The sequence below is a fragment of the Erithacus rubecula genome (genome assembly GCF_903797595.1).
Source record: "Erithacus rubecula genome assembly, chromosome: 11".
Taxonomy (NCBI): domain Eukaryota; kingdom Metazoa; phylum Chordata; class Aves; order Passeriformes; family Muscicapidae; genus Erithacus; species Erithacus rubecula.
The window spans coordinates 3,854,724-3,880,280 of record NC_136663.1 but is presented as its reverse complement, the minus strand read 5'-3'; the positions used below and the strand labels follow the sequence as shown (position 1 = coordinate 3,880,280).

At 46.8% G+C, this 25,557-nt stretch overlaps 2 protein-coding genes across 2 annotated transcripts in view; one reads left to right on the top strand and one right to left on the bottom strand.

The window, feature by feature from the left end:
• Positions 1-1,427: 1,427 nt before the first annotated feature.
• Positions 1,428-25,557, bottom strand: part of SKIL (SKI like proto-oncogene) — an 80,011-nt gene continuing 55,881 nt past the window's right edge. The window contains exon 8 of the transcript XR_013775416.1: positions 1,428-1,437. The gene's annotated coding sequence lies outside the window, so the exon portion shown is untranslated. The remainder of the gene's footprint in view (positions 1,438-25,557) is intronic.
• Positions 15,690-25,557, top strand: part of SLC7A14 (solute carrier family 7 member 14) — a 30,608-nt gene continuing 20,740 nt past the window's right edge. The window contains exon 1 of the mRNA XM_079314639.1: positions 15,690-15,793. The gene's annotated coding sequence lies outside the window, so the exon portion shown is untranslated. The remainder of the gene's footprint in view (positions 15,794-25,557) is intronic.

The window sequence follows — 25,557 nt, the reverse complement described above, 5'->3', positions numbered from 1 at the left end:
GACAAGAAAAAGCAACAAAGTTGTTCTCCACAATACAAAATCTGAAAGTGGGGACAGAGCACATCCCACTGCTCTGCTATTACACACTGCAAATAAAATGTTTCTGCAAGAGAAATAGATATTTTCTGAGGAAAAAAATACCAAAACTAAAGAAAACAAAACAAACAGGGCAGAGACTAATCAAATTCAATGTTCTTTAGCAATGTAAGACTAATGCCTCCCACTCCAATATCATTTCAATAATTTGAAAAGAGAAGTAAAACTTTTAATGTCTAATTTGCTTTCCTGAGTTCATCTCCAAAGCCCCCTCAGTAAAAAGCTCATAGTGAAGGGGGGGGCAATATGAAGATGGTGGCACAAACCTGAAGATCTGGGGTCAGGTTCAGCCCTCAGAAATGTTGTGCCATCCCCAGAGTTTTGGCCAAACACTTTTTCCTGGCTCATCTGGATGGAATGAAATTGCTTTGGCTACTGGAGAAGGCCTGGAGCTCCCTGGCAGCTCCAGGGAGCAGGTGTGTTCAGTTTGGGGAAAAGGCAAACACAGATGTCAAAATGCCACTTTATCAGATTCATCAATCAATGAGATAATTAAATAAACAAACCCAAACCCAGAAGTTATTGTTTTTCCATTCCAATCTATACTTCTTGCTTCTCTTTCCTTCATTTCCATCTGAATCACATGATTTCCAAGGATCAGCCTCCCATGAGGCAGTGGAAAACCTACATCCAGATCCAAAATCCATGATTTTGCATGCCCAAAAAGCAATTCAGACATTTCCAGGCTATACCTCACCCTCACTGCTTAGAGCTCTCCTTTTAGCTCATCCACTGGGTACCCAGGTGGGAGACCAGGAATAATATTAGTTTTAAGAAAATAAAAGAAATTGTTCAGTATTCTGGAAATGTTGAAACTGGGAGGAGAATTAAAAACAAAACAACACCGCCCTTCCATACAGAAGAAATTACCACTGTCTAGCCATCCTTTATTTTTTAAATTTTATAAATTTCCCCTTGCTATTAAGGATTATTTGCACTGCCAATAACTGATCTCTCTTTGCCAGCTCCTCCTTGTAGTCTATAGTCTCTTTTTTTCCTGTGGAGACAAAGCCATAGTGAATAATAGCACTGCAGATTTACCAGATAAATAACAAAAGAAATATTACTATAGACTCTGCCTTGAAAGCATCAAGTAGATGGGTATTTCCAGCATTAAAAAACAAAAAAAAAAAAAAAAAAAAACAAAAAAAGGAAAAAAATTTACTTCTTGGACTAGACATGACTTTAAATTTTAAAATACAAGTTAGCTCTTGCTCATGATGGTGCTGGACTGACATGGGGAGCTCTGCTCAGGTTTTCTCCTACATTGATAAATGAACCACAGCTCTTTTCTAGGAAAACACCCATCTCTAAAGAAAATTATAAAAAGAGTTGGTAAATCTTTGTGAGGTTCCTGGGTGCCAACAAAAGAGCAAACTTGAGCCATTCCTTCAGATGGATTTGATGATGGCAATGTCTACCCCAAGAAAGCTGCTGGGCTGGATCCCTTCCCCAGCACATTCACACTGACCACAAAAGCCAACATTTGCTTACAAAGCAATTGTTATTGAGCCAGCTCCTGACTTTGTAATTTATTGAATATTTGTTCCCCTTGACTGGAACTCCAACAGTCTCTCTGCCAGAACTAATATTTTAAATAGCGTATTTAACATAATTTGCATAACTTTTTCAAAACAAGCAATTGCTGTCTGTATCCTCCTTATTGTACATCCTGCCTAACCCCAAGGAATTTAGTAGAGGCTGCTTGATTTTTCTGAGCTTTGGTCAAGAATGTCCAGACCCAACAAGAACACTGTGCCAGCAAAGTGCTGCATTTGCCATGGGCTCTCTCTGGTGTGCAATGGACACTTGACAGCAGGACAGCAGGAATAAAACCAGGTTTGTTTTTATTCATTCTCTGCTGTGTATTTTAAACTTTTGTCCTTGCTCAAGAAGCCAAGTTGTGCTTGCAACATTATTTTGTAAGGTGTTCTGTGGCTACCACAAAAGTCATCCACCAAAGCCTGAGTAACAGCTGAAATTCATCTCATCTAAAACATTCTTTTCCATCTTTAGTATTGTTATGATGAAAAAGTTTGGGTTGGCACATTAGTGTCCACACAACCAATCAGGAGTGTTTATCACCATGACAAATTGGCCTATTTTGGTTTAAAGACGTGCCCCTTTGCAGTCTGTTCTGTAATAACATGTTTTTTTGGGTAGATGGGTGGCAAGAGTTACTACTAGTAGCAGATATACATGAAGCCATTTTGTATCCCGTGTTACACAATGATTGCAACCTGTTGTATCCATACTGATATTTTTCAATGGTTCCACTCTGTCCTTGTATTTCCTTCATCTAAGAATCTCTTGGTTTTCAGTTCAGGAGGGCAACAGGACTGAGACTGCTTCCCATCAGCACCAAACTGCACATTTGACAACCAACCTGGCACAAAGGCAAAGGAAATTCTGCTTCAATATTAATACCAAAAAACCCAAAACAAAACAAAAACAGTTTTTTAATTGGTGACAGCTTTCTGAGTCAGACCCCATCTCCTGTACAGGGGCCTTGAGCCCAGAGGAGAACACACCACTCTGTGGGTGCTTTAGTTCAGTCAGGTCTCCACCCTACCAGAAGCAATTTATCCAGGAGAGAATTATTGACTCTGAGCTGCATCATCCATGGGATGCAGCAAACTGACGTGATTTAGAGGATGGGAAGGAAAACACAGAACCCAGCTGAAAGAGCAAGGAAAAATGACAAGTGTGTGGACTAAACACATTGAAGGAAATGGAAAGCAACAGTGACAAATGGACTAAAAAAAAATAAAAGCAGGAATCTCCTTCAAAACAGCTGCCAGAAATATAATTTTTTACTTGATTTTCTCTGCATTCTGACTGCCATTCCTCATCCTTACAAAGAAAATAAGTTTCAGAGGTAGCATTCTCTTCATCTAATGCAAAATATTTTGAAATAAAGAACAGAAGAAATTTGCTGCAAGCCCTCCCAAGTGGGTGGGTGGGATGCTCTGGGTGGGTGGGTGGGATGCTCTGGGTGGGTGGGATGCTGTGGGTGGGTGGGATACTGTGGGTGGATGGGATGCTGTGGTGGATGGGATAATGTGGTGGATGGGATGCTGTGGGTGGGTGGGATGCTGTGGTGGATGGGATGCTGTGGGTGGGTGGGATGCTGTGGGTGGGTGGGATGCTATGGGTAGGGTGGGATGCTGTGGGTGGGTGGATGGGATGCTGTGGGTGGATGGGTGGGATGCTGTGGTGGGTGGGATGCTGTGGGTAGGGTGGGATGCTGTGGTGGGTGGATGGGATGCTGTGGGTGGATGGGATGCTGTGGTGGATGGGATGCTGTGGTGGGTGGGATGCTGTGGTGGGTGGGATGCTGTGGGTGGAGGGGATGCTGTGGGTGGGTGGGATGCTGTGGGTAGGGTGGGATGCTGTAGGTGGGGTGGGATGCTGTGGGTGGGTGGATGGGATGCTGTGGGTGGGGTGGGATGCTGTGGGTGGATGGGATGCTGTGGTGGATGGGATGCTGTGGGTGGATGGGTGGGATGCTGTGGGTAGGGTGGGATGCTGTGGGTGGATGGGATGCTGTGGTGGGTGGGTGGGATGCTGTGGGTGGGATGGGATGCTGTGGTGGGTGGGATGCTGTTGTGGGTGGGATGTTGTGGTGGATGGGATGCTGTGGGTGGGTGGGATACTGTAGGTGGGTGGGATGCTGTGGGTGGATGGGATGCTGTGGGTAGGGTGGGATGCTGTGGGTGGGTGGGATGCTGTGGTGGGTGGGTGGGATGCTGTGGGTGGGATGGGATGCTGTGGTGGGTGGGATGCTGTTGTGGGTGGGATGCTGTGGGTGGATGGGATGCTGTGGGTGGGTGGGATGCTGTAGGTGGAGGGGATGCTGTAGTGGGTGGGATGCTGTGGGTAGGGTGGGATGCTGTGGGTGGGATGGGATGCTGTGGTGGGTGGGATGCTGTGGGTGGGATGGGATGCTGTGGGTGGGTGGGATGCTGTGGTGGGTGGGTGGGATGCTGTAGGTGGGATGGGATGCTGTGGGTGGGTGGGATGCTGTGGTGGATGGGTGGGATGCTGTGGGTAGGGTGGGATGCTGTAGTGGGTGGGATGCTGTGGGTGGGTGGGATGCTGTGGGTGGATGGGATGCTGTGGTGGGTGGGATGCTGTGGTGGATGGGTGGGATGCTGTGGGTAGGGTGGGATGCTGTAGTGGGTGGGATGCTGTGGTGGGTGGGATGCTGTGGGTGGATGGGATGCTGTGGTGGGTGGGATGCTGTGGTGGATGGGTGGGATGCTGTGGGTAGGACCCTCCACCAGCGTGAATCAGCCCAGCTGAGCCGATTTGCGAGGCCATCAGCTGCTCGCTGCCTGCTGAGCCTGTGACTCATCCTCCTCCCAGCCACACAGAGCCCGGACAGGGCTGAGTCACGCTGCTTTGAAGGTGGCACTGGGCTGGCTCTCGTGTCCTCCCCGCCCCAGGACGGGATGCTGGGGTTGCGATTGTCCCTGTGGCAGCGAACCTCGAGTCAGAGCTCTGAAAATGACAGCAGGAGGGACAAGAAAGGGCTCTGAGAAGAACATGACCCCCCTCCCAGCCGCCTTCTGTGACAGCTCTTCCATCTGCTGCTGCCGGGGCAGGGGGACAGGGCTGATGGCTGATGCAGGGGATGACCGAGTTCCCGAGGACTGTAATTACATGGGATTGAAATGCACAGCTCTGCAGCTACGTTTTGACAGAAATTACAACCTCAACGGGGGGAAAAGTCAGGGAAGGGCACCAATAAAGCAGAACAAGCAGGCAAATCCAGCTCTGATTTAAGCACTGTCTCCGCTGCCAGATTTGGCCACTTGGCACCCACTGACAGCTGTGTATTAGCCAGTGATCCTTCCTACCCCAGGCAAAATCACAAATTTCCGTAGAGATTCCTAAGATGGCTCTAGACTTCAGCTTCAGTGTTGGGAAGCATTTCTTTACTTTCCCCAGATTTCAATTATCCACTGCTTTTTCTGCAGAGAGGAGCAGTGATGTGTTCCCCTGCCTGCTCCTCTCCCTGGTCAGCAGCACCCTGGGCTGCCCATCCCCTGCCTTCAAGAATCATCAATTATCATAAGGAAGAACATTTCCTTTAACTGCACAATGTCAAACAATTCTTCAATTTAAGTGCTTGTCTGTTTTCATCAGTCCAGGGCCATGCTGCTCTGTGATGGGACCCACTGGTGAAATTCCACTTGTGAGCATGCTCTGACTGGGAAATACTCAGACAATCCAGCTGCCAGCAGGAAATAATATCTTGTAAGTCATAGAAAAGCCAGGGAAAAAAAAAAAAAAAAAAAAAAAAAAAAAAAAAAAAAAAAAAAAAAAAAAAAAAAAAAAAAAGAAGAAAGGAGAAAAAAAGGAAAACAAAAAAAAAGGAGTCTAGGCTTAGATAAGTCTCACAGATAAGGAATTTGAGGGTGGGTATGGGCTGACATTGGTTACCTTTGAGGAACCCATTAGGCTGAACATCTGCATTTCCAAGCAGGACTAAACTCCATCAGGAGACTAGGTTTGCTCAGATGCTGTTTTAATGTTTAATTTATTCAGAATAATTTAGCTTAATTTGGGGAGTTGCAAATGAACTGTTACTTGTTCTGTGTCAACAAATCACTGGGGTTTCTTGCTTAGAAAAATAAAAAGGAAAACTGGCATATTGTCAAAGCCAATGCTCCTTGTTCATTATCCACATTTCCAAACACCAGCTGGTGGAGAGAGACAAGGGATAAGTCACCCAGCAGTGGCCAGTGATGCTCCACACCAACTCTGTTGAAGCACAGCACAACTCCAGACCAATGCCCAGCAGGAAAAGGGAAATTACACTCCTAGGCTGCTATTTCCAGAGTGGGCATTGGCAAGAATGGAATACCCAGCAAACCACATCTTCCTGAGTCCCCTCCTGTATGCTTGAATACCAGAAACTCCATAAAAGCCCAGGATAAATTGACTTTGTGATTTGGTGTGGGCACAAGAGGATAAAAATTGCCTGCAGGCGTGCCCATCTGTAATGTGTTTAAGGAGCTGGTGGTGTCAGGCACTGTGTGTGGCACAGAGCATCAGGCAGCTCGTGCTCCCCAGTGAATGGGAAAGTGGGAACTCAAGCTGGGTGAAGCCTATTTATACACACATTAGTGTGGGGGGGTGGTGGTGGTTAAATAACTGTTTCATACTACAATATGCCCTGTCCTACAGCAAAATTTCATTATGCACAATTTTCTTACTCCTATTTGTGTAATAAAAGCACCTCACGAAATTCTGTAATGCTAAAATCGGTGGCCAATTTTCCATTCAGATCTCAAACTAGAAATAATCCTGTATCAGCACAATAAAATTGTTAACAGAAGACCCATTTAATTTTCTCCTTAAAACATAGATCTTGGGCTTAATTCCTTCCTCTGCCACCAGTGCTCCTGCTTCTCCTGCTGTGGGGCTGTACCTGTGCAGGCAGATCCCCAGTGACCCCTGGGGTGACCAGTGCCACCACACAGGAGCAGCTTCTGGGTCAGCAGCCACTGGTTCCCATTCCCAAGAATCCAGAGCAGCTTTGTCCCTGGTCACTCAGCTTGATCCTTCCCTGTGGGAAATATCCAGAGGCCATTCCCTGCTCTCAGTGCTGCACCCATCAGCCCAGCACCAGCACAAATGGAATGGCAATGAGAAATGGGGATTAAAACCATTTTTTATTAGGCTGGTGGGAAAACACTGAAGCATTAGCATTTTTTAATTAGTTGTGGTGCTGTGAATGTAAAAAGACAGCAATGATGAACTCTGCACAGAGGGTTTCTCCTCCTTCCCTTTGTAGTGCTCTGCTGCTTGGGTTTGTTTGCTGGTTTTCTCATGCTCTTTGGTTAACAGCTACCTCTCATTAGCTTTACCCTCAGCATGGCTGGAGCTGCTGGGGTCCCTGTGGTCCCCAGAGAGGCCATGGAGCTGTGGCTCATCCCCTTGCCCTGCAGCACAGGAGTGGGCACACAGCCCTGGCTTGTGATTCCATGCAGGTCATCGAAATGCAGCTCAAATGCTGTGCATGTCACAGAAAAAAAATCAAATACAGCACCCACATGAGATAGGGGTGCATCCAGGATGTAAATGCCATCTCCAGCCCTGGGTGGTGAGGACATGAAGGTTCACATCCCTCTGGAGGAGCTGGAGGGGTGCAAGGAGGGGGTTTTCCCTCGCCCCCTCCCCTGGTTCAACAGGCAGCCAGTGCTAACCAGGAGTTGTATAAGCCAGGAGAAACATGACTGAATCATCTGCTTCAGAGTCCCTGCTGCCCTGTGCTCCCATAAATCAAGAAAGTAAATATAGATCAGCCAGTGCCTGGGTTTATCAGGGTGTGTTTGAGCAGGAGCTGGGCTGTCCATGCTTTTTGTGGGCAGCGAGGACACACCCTGACATTAATCTGGTTTTCCTAATTGATGTGATTTTTTTTCTCTTCTGCTGACTTGATACATTAAGAAATTGTTCATTCACTCCTCCTGGTTCTTTATTGAAATCTACTTTACTGTACCCAAAAGCATAAAACAAAGCAAACCCTTTCATTTTCCCTTGTGCCCTGCACAGAAGGGATGGCACCAACTCCTGCTTCAGCTCTCATTTCCAGCTCTGCTCACTGCTGGTTTCATGAGACTGAAAACATCACCTCACATTAGGTAAATCTTTTCATAAAAGCCATTAAATCCTCAGTGGAAAAGCCCAATGGATTTTTCCATGAGATGTAATTTCTAAAAGCCTGTCTTTATAAATGCACAACATCAAGGGCCAGGAAAACAACAATAAATTAAAAAAAAAAAAAAAAAAAAAAAAAAAAAAAAAGGAAAAGCAGCAGAACAGGTCAATGCAAGCAGCATTTTATTTATTTGCATTCCACCTGATTTCAAGAGCTACATCATGTCTATACATGGCCCACTTCAGAATCAATTAATCAAAACATGTACTTTAGCATCAGATCTCACAGAACCAGAAAAGAAAACAGTATTTGCTTTGCATTCTGGATTGACAGGGTTTTTTCTGTGAAAAACTTGTTTTTTCCTCAATTTTCCATTCCTTTTCCTGCACTATGAGTCTTTTGCATGCTTGCTGGCACATCAATGATGAAAAACACGCTGTCCTAATATCCTCCTCCAGCTCTACAGAAGCTTGCTTGAAATATATTTACTGCTGGGATGTGCATATTAATGTCTTGTCTTGTTTGCCTCAACAAACAGAAAGGAGCTATTTTAAGTTAGTAGAAGATACACAGACTATTGAAAGTCCAATCTTTGTTTCCTAGAGAGGCCATCTGGTACCCTTCCATCTCCTGCATTGGTTTTAATGCTGCTTTGGGGTGTGGACAGCAGCTCCCTGAGTACCAACAAAAGGTCAATTAGGGATGGTTGTCCAGGTCCTGGGACCTGTGCCAGGGGCCTGACACACAGCAAGTCACTGCACCAAAGCCAGGGGATGGGGCAGCCACACCTGAGATGCTGTAAGAGAGCCAGGACCCTGATAATGATACAATGAATGCCAAATTAAACCTAAAACTGCTACCCCAGGCTATGATCTTATCAACCTGCCCTGAAAACTGAGCTGCACCAGCCCCTGCAGGTCATGAATAGGAGATTCCAACTAATGTGCTGCAGGTAATTCAATCCATGCTGCTCTGCTCTTTGAAGCAGCACACAGCCAAGGCTGCATTAGGATATTAAATCCACTGTGACTTCAGAGGTGTAGGCTTTGGCTCCTTGTCCTTCAGCTGACATGCAAAATCAGGTTGAACAGACCTGGAATGGCCCAGCTGAAATGCCTTGGCTGAGCTTCAACTGAGAAGCTGTGTTTAATCCAAGGAAAACTGCACTATGGTGCACATCTGGATAAGGCTTTAGCCTTCAGTGCTGACCCTTCTCAGCACTGGCCTTTGGCTTTAGCAGTAAGAAATCATGGGGAAGGGTAGATCAATAGAAATGTCAATGACATCAAACTACCAGATCAATACTGTCCTCTTTTGCTCTGCGGTGCTGTGGGTTTCAGAGCAGATGTGCAGTGCTCTCCTGCTGAACAGCTGATGCTGCTGAGCTCCAAACCCTGGGATGTTTATAAACCTTCCCTTTCCTGCAAGGCTTGCTCCTGGGACAGCAGTGGTTATTCTGAGCACACAAAAAGCTGCACTTTTGTGAAAAACAAACAACAGACAATAAACCCTCTTATTTGTATGCAAAGCAAATGCACTCACACAAACAGCAGCCTCTCATCAAACCCTGCGATGGGCAAAGCCCTGTCCATCATTATTAGCAGGAGGGATAAATGACACAGCCAGCTATGATGCTCAGGAAGCATTCACATACCTTTCTATTTTCCTTCCCCAGAAAAAAAAAAAGTTTTATTTTTTCTCCTAACAGAACAGTTCAGTCTCTGGGTCCAACTTGGCAAGTAAATGCTAAAATACTCTGCAGACCACTGATTTAACCTGGCGTTCCCAGCAGTAGTGAGCGACCTTTTATGTGTGAACCCAAAACAAATACTGTGGGCAACCCTGCTGGGACTGAGGACATCACAAAGAGCTTCTCCTGAGTGTGGACAGCCCAGCAGAGACTAAGCTGGACCTGTCACCATAGTGTGTCACACTGGGGACAAGCAGCTCATGGGTGTTCCCCAGCCCTTGACCCAGAGCCTGGCTCTCCCACCCATCTGAAACGAGGTACAGGTGATGGGGAACTGAAATGAGTCCAAGATAGGTGCCATGAGAGGCAGCAGGGGAAAACTGTGATCAAAACCAGTCTGGTGTGTGCAGCACCACAGCAGAGCAGGTCAGCCCTCAGCAGCCTCCCAGAGCTCCCTTGAATTGTTTAAAGCCAGGCTGGATGGGGCTTGGAGCCACCTGGTCTGGTGGAAGGTGCTCCTGACCATGGCAGGGGGCTGGAATGAGATTGTGTTTAAGGTCTCTTCCAACCCTAATTATTCTGTGATTCTGTGAATCAGCCCTGTGGCAGCACATCTTCCCTGCTCATTGTAGGTGAATCAGGCTGTGTCCCCTTGCCAAATCCTTATCCTCAAAGCATTCCCACACTGTTAACAAAACCATTTACAGCACCTGCCCCTACAGCAAAATAAAAACAAGATCTCTAAGCTCTTTACTGATAAGAGTGATTTTCTGCCTAGAAGCTGCCCATGTGGCTCCTGCTGGAACCACAGCTTTACTGAGATGAGTAACCAGCTAAGCCATGCAATCCTCTCAGCTTCAGAGGCACCTTTTACAGGGCACATGGCAGGTGGCAAACACCAGGACCCACCACTCTGGACTGAGCACAGACAAGTCAGTGTCAGCAGGTGCAGGCTCCATGTGCACATCCCATCAAACTCAGCATGGCTGGTAGGTTTTGGGGGGTGAGAGACATCAGGCTCTTCAGGGGAGCATCCAAGGGGAGCCACACTCACACCTAATGCAGAGATTTGCCCTGTGACAACTCTATACCCAGACTCACAGACTTTTTATGATCCCCAGACAGATCCACTGAATGTCCCTGCTCTGGCATCATCTTTGTGCTGTTATTACTTTGTTACTCTCAGAACAGACAACTAAGACCAAATCCTGACATCAACTTCACCCTGTGACTTTAATCAAAATCTAGATGAGCTAAACCCACTGCAGGACAGCAGGAACTGATCAAGTATCACTTGATTAATCCATAATCATCACAGCATACATGGTGAGACCTGGATGAATGGGTCCTACTTAGCAGCTGCACAGTGGCCCAAAACGTTCATATTAACCTATGAGATGAAGAAGCTGAGAAGGCAACAAAAAAAAAGACTTCTGTCTGGTTTGGTTGTTAAAAGCAGACTCCTCTGAATAAGAAAAAAAATAGTGTGTGGTCCTTTAAATAAGGCAGCAGCCTCCAAACACTGAATCGTTTAATCCCCTCTCGCTGGCAGCTGCTTTATCCCAGCCTCCCCCCGGGGCAAGTCTGCTCTGCAGCCCCTGTCCCAGGCAGGAAGGGCAGCCCCAAAGGTGGGGTGTCCCCCAAGGGGTCCCCACCCCACACATCCCCCAGCCCCAGCACACGGTTCCTCCTGTGTCTGTGGCTGAGCTCAAGGCTGCTGTCTCCATGCTCCCCTTGGGGGATGGTGATGGCACAACCAAAAAACTTTTGCATGCACCAGTGACAGCCTCCAGGCAGGGGAGAGGCCACAGCTCATGCTGGAGCTAGGCTTGGACTGTGTGTTTGCATGGGGATTTGAAAGGGATTTATTTAATGCTCCATCACCCCGTGTGTCTCTGAACAGCCAATGTGTCTGATGGATGCATTACCCATCTTCTCTGCTCAATCTGGCATGGATGACACAGAGCAAGAAACAAAGGGGCTGGGAGAAATTTTAGCTGGTTAACATCAAATGGCAAAGCACTCCCAGTGTTTGCTCTGCTGGGATTTTACCCATTTCTGTTAATGCCCACGCACCACTGATGCAGAGGGAAGCACTTGATATGGGTTTATGAGAAACATCCATGAGGATGTTTCCTTTCAACCTGTCCAAGATGCCTCTTAGCAATGCAGAAAAACCTCAGAATAATCCTTTCTATTTCCCTAAGCATAAATTAAACCCATGGCCAGTTCCACTAAAGACAAGTAATTTAAAAAATGAAGAGGGTGCACTGTGAGAGGTGGGCTCCAGCCCCTGTGTGTCAGGGTAAGAACTCATGGGATCAGGGGGAAGGGAGGCCCAGCTCACCACTCCAGGCACTTTCTTTCACCTGTCCAGCTAATTGCAAGTGAATTCCCCCAGCTGAACTGGCCCACTGAGATCTCATAAAGAAAGTAGAGACAATCCCTCACCAAAGGAAATCAGCATGTGCAGCCAGCTCACTCCCTGAGACTGGACAATAGTTCCAATGTAATTTCAGGTGGCTGGGATACAAAGAACTCTGAAACTCACCCAGGACTCCTATTGCAGAGCCAGTAACTCAAGTGAGGTTTTATAAGTTTATAAGTCTTGAGTCAAGGCTTTAATAACTGGACTGCCCTTCCTGATGCTGGTATTCATCGTGGCACTAGTCATCAGATGAGACAGCAAGATTAATCCTTCTTATCCTCCTACATGGATGCCTCCATCACTCTGACCCTTGTAGGTACTCACTGAGGTTCCAACTGATGCAAAAGGAAGAAAAAGAGAGGGCAAGCAGCCTGGCAACATTTCTAAAAAAAAATCAGGGCTTCTGCAGGGCTCCACCTGGTCTCAGCTCAGAGACACTGTCAGCTGATCTGTGCATTGGATGTCTGGGAGATGCTGCTGTCCTGGGAGATGCTGCAGACCAAATCAAAGACAGAACACTTGTCAGAGCCATGGACATGAGCCATGGGACATGCAGAGCCAGCAGCTGGAGGGGAACCAGCTCCCATCACTACACCCCAGTGGCTGCTTTCTGTGATGTCCTTGTGCAGCCTGGTGCTTGCAGAAGTGCTTTTCTGTGAAATATCAGTGATTCCTAACAGACTGACACTCTCCAGACACCTTCACTAAATGACAGGAGTCAGATGTGCTGTGCCCTCAGCCCCACTCATCTAACAGGAGGGAGGGCAGCCAGCACACACGGACACACAAATGGCACAGGAAAGGTGCTGCAGCTTCTCCCTCTGAGTTTCAAATAGGGTTTTTTTGGTGGTTTTTTTTTTTTTTTGTTTGGTTTTTTTGTTTTGTTTTGTTTGGTTTGGTTTTTTTTCCTTTGAAAACATAATTCAAATCACTGCACTCTTGTAAGACCAACAAAAATGTTTTGGGGTGACCAAGCACAGACATTGGGATCCTGATGTAAATCCAAGGGGAACCCAAGTGTGTTCTGAACATTCCATTAGTCAGTTTTGATGATGTCAAAACATTTTGAGAAACAGCACTGAGGAAAACTCATCAAACTAATGGAACTGGAGATGAGCCTTTCCTCTCTGAGGAGATTTCATGGAGGGAGAGAGGGCCCATAAGGTGAGGATGCTGGAAGCCCTAGAAGAATCTAGGGTCAGCAGGCCAAGAGATATTGACTGCTTCAATATAAAGCTGTGCAGACAAAGAGATAACCCAGAAAAGCAGGAACTGTGGTATTTAAATGGCATGATTAATTAGTCAAAGATGAGACAAGTATGAGGGGATTATGAGAGGTAAACAAACATTTTAATAACAGTAAGAAAGGAAGTCAATAGAGCAGCTTTTGCTGGCTCCTTCTCCTCTCTGTATTTAGAGTAAGAAAAAAAGAAAATTATGTCCCACAAAATTGGAATGGCCAAATTTGATGCTGAAAAGAAAAATAGCCAAGATAATGAGACTGCAGCTGGTGGAGATCCCTGCTACAAGGTGTTACTGAGGCCAAAGCCTTGGTCAAATTCAAATAGGATTAAGTATTTAAATGACCAGTCAGATAGCCACTTACTACAGAAAAGTGGGCAGAAATTAGCTTGGTCTAGAAATTGTACAGTTCATGGGAACAGAGAAAATTCTACAGCAAATATGCCATCATATGCTTGGCAGCTGTGGGAAATTTTACCTTAATCTGAGGGTGACATCACTGGTGGGACATGAGAGAGTAACTTGTCCTCATTCAGTTCCTCATCTACATTTGATCAACCCAGACAGAAACATTAGAGGGGTAGCTCTAAAAATTCAAGATTCAATTCCTGCAATATTGGAAGTTACAACTCATGAGAACAGAGTAAAGATTAATGAGAAAGAGCTTTATTCTGAACACACATAGACAAATGACCCCTAAATTTTGGCCACACTGCCAATCCTTTCAGGAACACACCAGTCCATGTCCTTTACTCACACACTCTGCAAACACCAAGGAGTTTGGTGTGAGCACAAAAGGCTGGTGGTGCTGTCAGCTGGAGTTCACCACGGTCTTAAAAGTGATGCAAAAGAAGAGGGAATAACAAATGGAGAAGGTTTTCTCTTTTGCACAGATGTAGTCTGAGGGAAGCTCCTGATCTCAGCCCTCCACAGCTCTATCCAGTGTCCAGGGGCTGAGTAAAGCAGCTGGGGGAAGCCAGTGAGTGTGAAGAGAAACAACAACCAAGTGGGAACCATGGGGACCACAGACAAGGACAGGAGAGCAGCTGCAGCTCTGAGTACTGCTTCCAGGAAACCAAAGAATAAGGAAAAGAATGAAAACAGGGTTTCAAAACTGCTGGTTGTGAGGAGGGCAATCAGCTGACTGCACTTTGGCTCTGTGCTGTATGATGTGATGTGTGCTGGCCAGAGTGGCAGGAAGGGAACAGAGCATCCTGTCATCCTGTGATGACACCTGCTGCTGGCCAGCAGCAACCTGGGAGAGACCTTTTGTGTGCCTGTTTGGGAAGAGTGGGACTGCAAGGAGACTCCTGTGAGGGAGGGAAGAGAGGAAGGAAAAGCTGTGCTGGAGAGAGGAAGGATTCCAGTGAGAAACTGGGAAGATTATGGTACTCATCTGGAAAGACACAAAATCTGCCACGGAAGTCAAGGCTAGAAAGGAAATTGGAGATGGCAAGTGGTTCACTCTCCTGGCCAACAACAGGATCATGGGTATAGAATCACAGAATAGTTTGGGCTGGAAGGATAAAGGTCACCTAGTCCAACCCCCATCCTGTCTGTGCAATGTCACTGTCTGCATGCCCCCAGAAGGTCATTGTCACGGATGCAGCTCCTGTCAGGGTCACTCAATGTTAGGCAAACATTTGCTTCTGAATTGAAATGGTTGCACTGAAAAATCCCACCTTTAACTTTTATCAGGAGACATTTATCCCAGTTTTTGGAGGATGAAAGGTCTCTCTCCTCTGCAGACACAGCCCTCATTGGGTATAGGTCCTGTTAGAAGCTATAGAATGAAACTGTAACGGAGACTGAAACCAGATCCTCACCAGGCATCACTGAAGATGAACCCAGTTTGGATTTGATGTCAAAGTGGTAAAATACAGATACAGACAGGGAGTGTTTCTAGAGCAAACCAAATCAGAAACTGGGAAACAAAACTGCAAAAGGGAACATTCTTAATCATGAATTCCAGCTATCCTCTAAAGTAGCTACAGATATAAAATATTAAATATATCCTGCACCTGATACCTAACTCCTCCCAGCCGAGCTGTGCAGAGAGCTGGACAGCACAGCATGCTGCAATGCATGAGGCATTATTTTAGTCCTAATTCTGCCTGTTCCGGGATTAGAGCATTAACACCCAAATCTCACAGTTCAAGGAGAAAACAAAAACGAGATTCCCTACGCTCTGTCCCAGGGGTGACGAAAGCCCTGCGCTGCAGGAGGCAGCCAGGAGAGTTATTTGTCATCAGTCAGACAGTTCGGGGGAGGCCACCCGCAGCCCTCAGGACACTGGGACAGGCAGGGAGGACTGGCAGGGAGGGGAGGTGGCCATGGGGGCTGCAGGGCTCTCTGCCGGGGCCAGCACGGCCCGTGGGTATTGCCGGCGGTCACATGCGGCAGGCGGGGAGGGGAAGCGCTGAATAATTGAGGAGCTGCAGCGCCCTCCTCCCTCCCTCCCTCCCTCCATCCCTCCATCCCTCCCTCCCTCCATCCATCCCTGCCCCCTCCCTCCGTCCTGCTGCGCGGCCGGCAGCGGGGTCGCTGGTGTCGCTGGTGTCGCTGGTGTCGCTGGTGTCGCTGGTGTCGCTGGTGTCGCCGGTGCCGGCGCAGCCCCCCCGCCCCGCCGGCTGCAGCAGCGCGGCCGCCCCCGCAGCACCGCCGGGTGAGTGCCCGCTCCTGGGGAGGGAGGCAACGGGGTGCGGGGAGCCCCTCGGAGCCCCTCGGGGTGCGGGGGACGAGCGGCGAGCCCGGGGAAGGGCTGAAGGTCTGCCCGGAGCCCCGCCGGGAGCGCGGCCGCCACGCAGACGGAGCCGGGTCTGTGCCCCGCTCGGTAAAGGGAGCAGCGCTCCGGCCCCTCCGGGCCACGGGGGGACCCCAGCCCGCTCAGCATCCCCCGGCCCGGCCCGGCGCGGCCCCGTGTTTACGGGGCACTCCGCGGCGGGGAGGAGGCGGCGGAGCTGACGGCGCGGGATTGATCGGAAACGGGCAAAACGGAGTGACAGGAGGGATCCCGGGGGCCTGAGCGAAGCGACAGCTCTCGCTACAGGTGACCGCACGGAACACGCCGCGGGAAGGTCGGGACGCTGCGGGAGGGGGACAACGAGGGGGACAGAATGCCAGTAGAAGGGAAACAGCGAGGGAGGCGGGAGCGGGCAGGTGATACCCGCGGGGCCGGTGACACACTGGGGCCGGTGACAGTCACCAGTGACACCCGGGGCCGGTGACAGTCGGGGGTCGGTGACAGTCGGGGGTCGGTGACAGTCGGGGGTCGGTGACAGTCGCCGGTGACAGTCGGGGGTCGGTGACAGTCGCCGGTGACTCTCGGGCCGGTCACGCGTGCGGCGGGCGCTGTCCGCGGTGCTGAAGCCCCGCCGGGACCCCGCCGGTCCCCGCACCCGGACCCGGTTACGGCTCCGTCCTCCCCCCGGCGCCGGCAAAACTCCCAGCGACTTGGAGGCCGGTAATGGAGTTGGCTTCCTCCTTACGTCACCCCGACTCGGTGCTGTTTGTTGATTCCACACGGGTATTTTGGAGCTGCCTGGTGCCAGCCGCCTGCCCGCCTGGGGCCGGCGAGGTGTGCTCCAGCAGCGCTGTGGAAAAGCCAAATCTCTGCTCGCACAACTGCTCTGCAGCCCGGGTTTTGTGGCCTATTAAATGATGGTTTGTACAGATCGACTTAGTGCCCTCCTGTCACAGGCTGTGCTCAGAGTGCTCTAACACAGAAAGCGGCACCGGCTCTGGAGAGGAGGGGGAAGCCGTGTCTGGCCGACCTCAGAGAAGATTTTTGTTTCCAAAGAGCCATGTCTGATTTAATCTAGCCTATTAAGTAATTAATTCTCCCAGTAGTCCCTGAGTAGCAGGCAAATACATTTTAGCATGCCAAGGCATTTGTTTAACTGCCCAAAAACTGTCATGAGACTGAAAGTCTGATTGCTAAAGATATTTATATGTGTTTGTTTTATCGGTACACACTGCTAAGGCATGTGACTTAGCAGAGTTGAAAAACATATGGTAAATAAACAAAAACCCTCAAACAAGCCAAAAACAACACTAGAGAGAAAAGTTACCTAGATTAAACTCAGTATCTGTTCTTAAAATGTACTGCTCCATGGGGAATCTCTGTTGCATGAGAACAGAGAATTAGGGAGTCTTGCAGAGATCCAAGGTCTGATTTCCCATTTTCATCTATTAAAGGTGGCAAAAAATTTCCAACAAAACAGTTCCTGATGAGTAGTAAATAGTGTAAACAAAGAATCTTGGGCCCTCTTGACATGAACTCAAATGTGCAGTACATATCTGAGAAGACAGCCTGGATGCAATAGCTGTGATAAAACAAGTCATTGAACAAGAACAAGGGAAAAAAAGGCTTATTTAGTTCCTCTTCAGTAAGTGGAGATGTAGGAAGGAAATTTTACCTCAGCCCTTGAAAACAGACTGCTAGAGTACAGCAGACAGCAACAAAAATGACAACAGGATTGGAAGTAAGGGGGAAAAAAAAAAAGGAAAGGAAAGCCAAAACCTGTCAAGGACTGGAGAAAGGCCCTTACAGAGGAGGAATTACAGTACCTGAGAATTCACTTCATTAAAAAGCAGGGTGGGAGGTGATGTGAATCCTTGAATCTGAGAGTCTCTACAGAAAGAAATTGTCAGGCACTGAGTTATTCCTCTCTCTGCCAAAGAGAGGCATAACATGAACAAGTGTTGAGATGCTAAATCCAAAACATTCCAATCTAAGGGAGGGATCACATTTTTGAACAGCAGAATGCTGATGACCTGATGAAGGAGCCATCAGAAAACATGCTGGATTCTCCATCTGTTTATGTCAAGATTTGATATCCTCCCAAAATAGGCAACCTAGCCAAAGCAAGTCATTGGGCTCCCTGCAGGAGTAATTGCCTGGAAACTAATGACCTGAGACTCAGACAGAATTAACTCTCAGGACTTTATGGCACCTTTGGTCCTTAATTCCCCAATTAAGGCACAGAGATGTTACAATTTTACTTCTAGGTGCCCCAGCCACCCCTCCAGATAAGTATAACCCCCCCAGTGGGTGGGATTTTTAACCACATGCCAAGAGAACAAATGAGTGACCAGCTTCTATTTGAATACTCCAATTTCCCAACTGGTTTCACTGATGAAATCTCTCCCAAAAAAATCTCTTTCTTTGTGCATGTTGCAGTAAAGGGAAGCATTTTAAAGCATAAATCATTCTCCTCAGGGAGTTATTCATGACTCTCAAGTGAGGACATATCTTATCCTTCTCTAATTTTTTTCAGATTATACGAAAATGATGGAAATTCATTCTTTGTGCAACTTCAGAGTCTCAGATGGGATCATATCAGTAAGGATTCCAGCCAAAATCATTTTAAAGGATATATTCGTAGGCTGATTAGACACTACTTCTTTCTGAAGACAGTCTGTTTTCTGAGTTCTGAAATCACGCACATATAATAAAATTTCTTCCATGTTCCATTAAAGGCAACAGGAGATTTTTCTAGAAAATTCACTGAGAACGGGAAAGCCTCCTAATGGCTAAATTAATGTTTTTTCTCTGAAACGCTGCAACATTCAAGCAAATAGGATGGCAAAAGCTTACACAAACATAAACACAATCTTGGGCTCTTCACGAAGCCAAGCAAAAAAAGAGAATAACAGAGTAGTCTGCAATTGACTTCTTAATCCCCAAATAATCAAAACTTTTCTTTCAGAGCACCTGAACTATTAAAATCGTCCTAATGTTTAAGCAATATATTGTTGATTGGATTATTAAGACATTTTAAAAATAAGAATGTAAAAACAAAGCAAATACCTCTTCAGCTGTGGCAGTGGGATTTGTATATCACACAAAAACAACATTAGCAGGGGGCAGAATCTGTGACTCTCACATTAATTTAAAAAATTTGAACCCCCAAATCCCTCCCAGATTTGTGCCCTCTATTATATATAAAACCATGGTTGGGTCTGAGCATGTCAGTCTGTGAGAGGCAGTAGATCTAGGTATGCAGAGTATCCAGGGCCCAGAAATAGAGCAGACATTTTTCAGCTACTTCCTATGGATGTGAAAACCTGGCCAGTGTCACCTCAGTCCGGGGTGAGTCTGCTGAACTCATTAAACCACCCACGTGTAAACAGGAGCAGACTCAGATCCACAGAGATTCCTGAGACATTTTTCATTTACAGGGAATTAGACGTAGCTAAGCTGTGGTTGTCAACGGGAAAATGGCAACATTGAAAGAACTGGAAACTGTAATTTTTCTCTTGTATATTGAGAAAAATTCTCTTGAGTTTTCTTGGCTCATTGAATAGCAGTCCTGCTTCCAGACCATGAAGTCATCCTCACACAACTGGGTGCTCTGGCCAGCATTTGTGCTCCCACCACAGCCCATCCCTTGCTGTCACCAGGCTGGAACATCTCTAAGAGAAAACTATTTTTTCCCACAGTAAAACTGTCAGAGCAAAGCCCAGGCACTTCTGAAACAAAGCCAGCGAGGTGGAGCCACATAGCACATGACTCTATTGTTTCTGTTCCTCTGCACAGTCACTGTATCAATAATTCATTGGAAGTCATGATACCATAAATTAAATCTCCCTGGCAGGTGAACAGAAGAGCTTTTGCAGCACATGTGTTTCCAGCAGCACATCCTAATTTTGAGAGGACAGGATCAAAGTGGCTTGTTGCCTACAGGGAAATGGGTTTCTGTTGCCATACTACAACTGACTATGGGTCAAAACTTCAGTAAACATCTATAAAACCACACATGTGGGCTCAGGGCAGCCCCTCTCAGCAGCCATTGGCTCTTGTTTATTGCTGAGCATGATCTCAGTTAGAGGTTTGGCCCATTCCTCCTGCACATCCTCAGCTCCCTGAGTGTGGCCAAGTCTTCCTCAACAAAGTTTTTTTAAGCTGAGGATGGAGATGCCCCTTTGTACATCACTTCCACACCTGGGCACATTCCCCCTGCAGCTGCATAAATAAAAGTTAGCTTTAAATGTGTGTCTGAGCATGACTGAACCAGGTCTTAGTGCTGGACCTGTTGAGCTGTGCTAGATGAGCCCCATGGTGCTCAGCAATGCCAGAGTGGCTCCAGGTAGGATTTGGACATCCTGGTCTGGTAGTGAGGAAACATCTGCCTCTCCTGGCTGTCCTTCACTCCCAGGTGGGAACAGGCAGGAAGCACTGGGCACAGTCTCAGAACACTCCAGCCCTAGAGCAACACATTTTGGAAGCATCTGGATTCTCCAGAGCCTTGCCTAAGACACCTGGGCACCAGCAGGTGTGTTCCACTCATTAAACAACCAGCTGGGAAGCAACAGGGACTGGGAGATGTGCAATTAATAACCAGGGTGACCAGCTCTACTCCAAGTAAATTAAGACAGAAAGAAGCAATATGTTCAAGTTCCTTTGGCTGGGAGCTCTGGCACGAACAGGAACTACAGCAATAATATTTCAGCAGCTCTTCTCTTACTCATGTGCAGGCACACCAGTGGAATGATGTGCCAGGCAGGGCAGCACACCGTGGAGACACTCTACTGACTGTAGCTGGGAGACAAAATCTCAGGGAAAGAGGTTGGGTTTTGGGGTCTTGCCACTGAGGGAGGCTAAAAGCAAGGATGCAATTAGCTACTTAAAGTAATCATGTTGGCTCACACTGATTCCCTAGCTACATGAGGACATCTCTGGGCAGTGCATGTGCATCACTCAGGAATATTAGAATACTCTAACTTCCATGCTATTATCAGTCTTAAAAACACATAATTCTTCATTTAATTCTGCTTTTCTAGTACCATCCTAGAGACTGATTTAGTGTTAGATGTGAGTTTGTAACTCAGTGGGAAACATCAAAAATCCCTCCTGCTACAGCCCCAGGTATTACTCACATGACACATCACTTGGCTGTTGCAGTGCCTTTACCTGACTGATGATGATAAATTACTAAACACATGAACTCTATTCTAAATCATCATCTTTGATCCACTTGTGATCACATTACTCACATATCTGCTTGTGCTGAAGTGCAGCAGAATTACTCATGTAAGGCAAAGGTTTTTGTCCTAGTGAATAAGAAGAATAAGCAGCAAAATGTAATAAAAACAGCAGGAGCTGCTATTCACTTCAATGGAATTGCATTGAACCTACCTCAGGCTTCTATTGAGGAATTTAGACCAGCCAAATTCCCCCCAGCTCAAGGCTCCTATTTGCATATGCAAAAAGCTCCCATTGATTTGCATATGTTACTACAGCTCCTTCTGGAACCTTTTGTAGGTTTAGGATTGAAGAATGCGTTTTTCCAGCCTCTTCTGAGAAAAGCAGTTGTTTGAAAGCCTCTCCTGCATTAATTAGCAGATAGCCAAAATAGTGGAAGTGGGGCAGCGAGGCATAATCAATTACATTTGTATAACTGCTGATGGAACACGATAAGTAATTAATGAGACCATGTGCACATACAAAAGATAAATGCATTTGAAACTCGGCAAGAGCTGAGAGGTGTTTGTAAGCTTGATGTGCTTACTGTGTAAAAGGCCTGTTCAGACTCCTACTGAATCATTAAAGAGAGGTGGAAAGACTGCTGGTGAGTGAGAGTCAGCACTGAGAGGAAAAAGCCCAGCAGTTTCTTAGTGGGGAATAAAGGAATCTCTATAAAACCAACAATCTTCAAAATAAAACTAGATGTTTAAAAATAGTGGATTTTCAGATCCTGTACTTGATATACTGGCGAATTTTTTCCTGCTCTGTATGAGGAAGCCTTAGTGTTAAATCAGTTCTTTACTGAAGGATTTGTGTTTTCGTCACTGGGTTCAAAATGCTACCCAGAAATGAAATAAAGTTGTCATAATGATGTATCAGCCAGACTCTAGCAAGAGTAAAAATCCATTTTGTTTAGAGAGCCTCACACATTAATAAATAACCCATTCTGTGAATTATGTCAAATGAAAAAAGCTCTCCTGTCTGGCCTGCAGCAAACCATAATGACTTTCATTCTGAGATGTAAAAGTATGGATCCACTGAGGAAAGAAAAAGAAAACACAGCCCAGTAATTACAGAGATTTCCTCTTGTGTGTTGCTAAAGCAAAGACAGTTTTTAAGGGAGAATAATTCTAGAAGAAACTGTCTGATAGCCCAGGTCTACAGTTTCAGTGATACAAAGGCAGCTGTTGTCCACTCCCATGTGAGATTTGGTACAGAAAATGTGTTATCTCATCAAAGTGGTATTTACTGAAAGTACAACCTACTACCCAAAACCAGGGAAAAGCTCAGCCACAGACCCAAGGCTGCAGCCATCCCACTGATGCAGTTTTACTGTTAGAGGAATCTATGCCCAGGATTCCAAATGGGCAACTCATTATATTCCAGAAATATCAGATTATGCTTCTCCTCTTGTACAGCTCAGGGTCTGGAACTGCTACTCCCAAAAACCAAGGCTGCAGAAGGATGTGCCAGCATATTTGCAAGGCCAGGTTGGATGGAGCCCTGGGCAATCTGGTCTAGTGGAAGGTGTCCCTGCACATGGCAGGTTGGGTTGGAATGAGATATCTTTAGGATTCTGTCCAACCCAAACCATTCTATAAATCTATGAGTCCATGTGAGACAAATCTGTGTTCCTGGGCACCCCTCCCATGGTGTTAAAAATGCCTGAACCTCAGTGGCCAGTACATTGGTCCTTGAAAGCCTGAGTACCCAGACCTGTAAGCCCAAACTTCCTTTAGGAATTTCATGTGTTCGACATCACTGTGGTTTATGACTGCAGAAAGGTGGGGAAGGCTCTACTTGAAGAATTGATATCATTATCTACACTTGGAATGCAAAATCAGCACCACAAATGAGCATTTGAAAGTGCAGAGAGCATCTAGGGCCCTTCTGCAGATGAGCAGAGCAGGTACAAACCCAATATTGACTTCAACAAGGCACGTCTAGGGGACCATTAATCATTTTTAGCCTTGTTTCTCATCTACTTCCTAGAAAACACAGATAGATTAACCACCATGCACTTCTTTAAGGCAGTGAATTTCTTCATTTTACTGGTGGAGCAACAAATATTACTAATTTCATGTGTTTTCACTATTCTCCTAGAGGGAGCCTGTCAGAACAGCTTCAGAATATTCCTGGTTCCCCATCCCCTGTCCAGCTCACTCATCCATTGATTTGTTATTTCCCTGCACTGTTGCAGGTTTTAAGGCTTTTACCTTCCTACCTCAAGACCTTTTGGAAAATGTGCAAATTGATTATACCTCTTTCTCTGTAGTTCTCTTCTTTTTTTTTTCACTTTCTGGTGGTTAAATAGCTTTGTTGCAAACCCAAACAGAGCACTTCATGCATATTGCATTATTTACAGCTCGGCACGCACAGACTCTTGTATCTGTCATACCCTGCATCCATTCCTACACTCTTCTGCACCATGGGAATGATTGGTGCCCATGCTAAAAGGGCAGAAAACAAGTGGAAAACCAAAATGCCAGACATTGGACAGGGGCAGGTGGATTTACCAAGGGGAGGGATGTTTGTGAGCATCTCCAAAAGGAACATTTCAGCTTCCATCCCATTCAGGCTGTAAGAACTCTAGGTGCTCCTAGGAAGGAGGAAAACACTGCTTCTTTCAGTCCCTGAGCTGTTTCTCACTAGCCCAGTGCTCCAGAGCATCCCAAGGGAGCCTGGACCCTGCTTGTGAAGTTGGCATGTAATTAATCCTGGCAAGGTTTAGAACAGCTCAGTATCAAGGGATCTGCTGGCCTTCCCTGTGGTATGCTCCAATTTCACCTCTGAATGTGTCACCTCATCTCCCACCTCACCCAGGCAGGAAGATGAGCCCTCAGCTACCAAAACCTTCTCCATGGGCACAGATCAGTGCTCAAATATTGATTTGCTATTTACTTAGGAAAGGGGAAACACCACCTGCAAGACACAAAGAAGCTTTAACATCACTCCCCTCCTTCCCTCTGCCTTTTCCCTGCTTATCCAGGCAGTCCAGTCTCTCCCCAGCAAGGACAGCAGCTAAACCATCACACTGTATCCACCCTGAAGGCTGGAAAGAGGAAGAAAGGTTCTCTATGTATAATTACATCACTGGATTACACATTTATGCTCTTCTAATACTTGCACTATAGACTAGAATACAAAGTTTATGAATTCCTGGGGCCTGCCTCTGGGTGCCTTATGTCCTTGGTCAAATTAAACATTTCCTCTTTTATTTTGCTTGTTTATCCAAAAGAAAATAATGATGTTTGGCCATTTTACAGCAGTGCTAACACTGCCAAGGTGTTCAGTGTGATTTTGATGGAAGTATAATAGAAAAGCGCTGTTCAACCTCTCCCCTTCCATTTTGCCATGAAGACACACAGAAAATACCAATTTTTTAAGTTGATGCACAGAGAAAGCTGATCTTATAGCTGAAGTGTTATCAGTGGTTTAATTTAGCGACTCCTGCAGTTTAAATTAACCACAGCTCCACTCAAACTGCTCAAGCAGAGGTAAAAACGGAAAGATTAAAAATAAGAAAAGCCCCAAATTACCAGCCAAGGCACAGCGCCAGATTGCTGAAGCCGGCCCCACTTGCACGTCGCCGGGACCGGCAGGGACCAGCCCTCGCTCTCGGCTCTGTGCCTGGCTTTTAAATCGCTTTAAGGAGGGCTGATGATGGAGACAGAGCCAGCTTTTACAGTGGGATAAACGCCGTAAAAACAAGCGCATAAAGCTCCAAATCGAATGGCACTGGCAATGAAAACATTTGAGCGGCGAGCAGCCCCGGCAGCAGCGCTCGCATCCCTGCGCTCGCATCCCTGCGCTCCGGTCCCTGCCCGCTCCCGCCTGACGTCAGCCCCGGAATAAATCCTGTGCCTCTCCAAAATAACCCCCCCATCGCCACCGAGCTCACAGTTAAAGGGAAAAGATAACAGGGATCTCAGCCTAGCACGTTTGCTTCTCTTCCTCTCGTTCTTTTTCTGGGATTGCAGCGGGGTTTGCTGCCTGGAGCTGCCTTTTCCACCATCTCGAGCTACCTCCAGCATCCCTGTGAGCTTTCGGGGCTCTGTTTGATGCTCGGCACACAGTCCCTACTGGGGAGGGGCTGAGAGCTGGTGTTCCTGCACATAAACACCAGAATTAATATTTCTAGGGTCCACAGCAGGCACTGCCTTGGGGGTTGATAGGAATCGGCTTCAATCCCAGATTTCTGAAGCACAGCTCCCCTGGGCAAGGAGAAAGGGACTTTCCCCCTAAAAACCCCTGCAGCAAACCCAGCACTGGTGTCCTGCATGCCTGGGCCAGATCCATGCTGATCCAGCTGCTGGAGGCATCAGCAGCCTTTCCTCTGCAGTAATTACTCTGTGAGCAGTGGAAAACCAGGGGAAACCCAACAGTTTCCTCTTAATGAGTGCCCCTGCCTGGCTTTCCATCAATACAACAACAGGAGTTCTCTTTGTTCCATTTACCAC